We start from the raw sequence: 2,104 nt of genomic DNA, 5'->3' as shown, positions 1-2,104 counted from the left end.
CTTTATAAAAAGTGACTTGCTCTTGCAATCCTAGCTACTCAGGAGGCTGATATCTGAAGATTGTGGTTTGAATCCAGCTCAGTTAGGAAAGCCTATGATAGTTTTTTTAATTGTGAAAATACCATACAAAGGGGTTACAATTATATGGGCAAGGTAATGAATACATTTCATATATATATATATATATATATATATATATATATATATATATATATACCACATTTTCTTGATCCATTCATCTACTGAGGGGTATCTGGGTTGGTTCCATATCTTAGCTATGGTAAATAATATTGCAATAAACATAGTTGTGCTGGTAGCTTTAGTATGGTCTTGTTTGTGATCATTTGGGTAAATGCCCAAAAGTGGGATTGACGGGTCATAGGGGAGCTCTATGTGGAGGCTGGTGCTGGAGGGGATGTGGACAGAAGAGAACCCTACTGCCTTGTTGGTGAGAGTGTAAACTTGTTCAGCCCATGATATTCTTTTATATATATATAAAGGAGGAGTTTTATTTCTCCAGTGACATATTTATAGTTTAACATAAATTAGAGACCTGCTTGAACACCTTTCGGTGGTTCAGTCAAAGAGGTAAGACCTCCAGCTGGCTCACAACTCCTTGGCCCAGGTTTTGGAACTTGGCCAGCTTTGAGGTCATCTATAATGTCTTCAATATCGCTAGGTGTCAGACCCTCATAATAGTTGTCATTTATTTGAACCATTGGTGCATTTACACAAGCCCCTAAACATTCCACCTTTGTAAGAGTAAAAAGTTTGTCACATGTTGTCTCCCCAACCTTCAGTCCAAGCTTTTTCTGAATGGCATCCAGTATGCTGTAAGAGTTACGAAGCATGCAAGGTGTAGTAGTGCAAACCTGAATATGGTATTTCCCAATTGGCTTTCGATTATACATTGTCTAAAAAGTTGCAACTTCATGTACTCTCATTGGAGGCACTTGTAAAACTTCTGCAACCTTGTTCATAGTAGAGATGGTCAACCACCTATTCTGCCTTTGGGCTAAATCCAGGACTGAAAGCACAGCTGCTGCTTTGTGTCATTCTGGATAGTTTTTTACAATTGCTTCTATTCTCTTATAGTTTTCTGGTGTGAAATTAAATGGGATATCTGGGTTATTCTCAGGAGTATCTCTGTGCACAAATAAGGCTCCTCCAGCACCATTTTGCACAGATGACTTATGCAAATTCCTTATTTGTTTTCCCTTGAGTTGAAGAGCTAAGGAACAATGCCCATGTCCAGATTTCAAGGCCCATCACTGGGCAGTGAGGCTGGCTTCTCTGGCCTAAAATGCCAGGGAGAAGGACATGGCAGGCCAAACTGTTTGGTGGTCAAGGTTGCACTAAGAGAGAATGCAGAACATACCCTGAAAGCAGGGCAAGGGGGGCCCATGATATTCTTATCTCCAATTAACTATCAAAAAAAGAGCCAGAAGTGGTGCTATGGCTCAAGTGCACCAGCCTTGAGCACAAAAGCTCAGGGATAGTACCCAATACCTGACTTCAAGCTCCAGCACTGGCACAAAAAAAAGAGTCAACAGTTAAGAGGGATGGGTGACAATGTTATCAGACAATTTGTATTCATATACTGTTTTGTAGAATGGGAACTTCTTTGTACAACCACTTCAAGATAATAAAAAACTAAAAAATAAAAAGAACTTAATTACTGTATTGTTTGTAGTCTAATCAAGAGGTAAAGGTTCTGAGTCCCTTTGTCAGCTACTTTTGGAAAGCACATTGCTCCTGGTAACTCTTTAGTCTTCAGATTCTTTTTTAAAGCAATGGTAAGCACTGTGTTAAATAAAGTTTTCTTATTTGTATAATATTTTACCTCTTAAAGGGCCTGAACAATTAAAAAAGAGTCAACCAAGAATTATGCATTGAGCAAAACTAACCTTCACAAGTGAATGAAAAATAAAAACTATCCCTGGATTAAAAAACAACAACAAAGATTGTTTACTACAAATCTGCCTTCAGTTATCTTCCATGTACTAGTTCATATTAACAGGAAGTGTCACCAAAGGCTCCCTGACCCCCACAGGGTGAAATCATAGACACTGGAAGTGTTGTACATGAAGGAAAATATTATATA

General features: G+C 38.5%; 1 pseudogene; it reads right to left on the bottom strand.

Annotated features, from left to right (window-relative positions):
* Nucleotides 1–545: 545 nt before the first annotated feature.
* LOC138810026 (NADH dehydrogenase [ubiquinone] flavoprotein 2, mitochondrial-like) lies at nucleotides 546–1,322 on the bottom strand (annotated as a pseudogene).
* Nucleotides 1,323–2,104: the final 782 nt, after the last annotated feature.

The sequence above is a fragment of the Dipodomys merriami genome, unplaced genomic scaffold, assembly GCF_024711535.1.
Source record: "Dipodomys merriami isolate MVZ:Mamm:240054 unplaced genomic scaffold, mDipMer1.0.p SCAF_5, whole genome shotgun sequence".
In the NCBI taxonomy this organism is placed as follows: domain Eukaryota; kingdom Metazoa; phylum Chordata; class Mammalia; order Rodentia; family Heteromyidae; genus Dipodomys; species Dipodomys merriami.
This window is presented reverse-complemented; position numbering and strand designations above follow the sequence as displayed.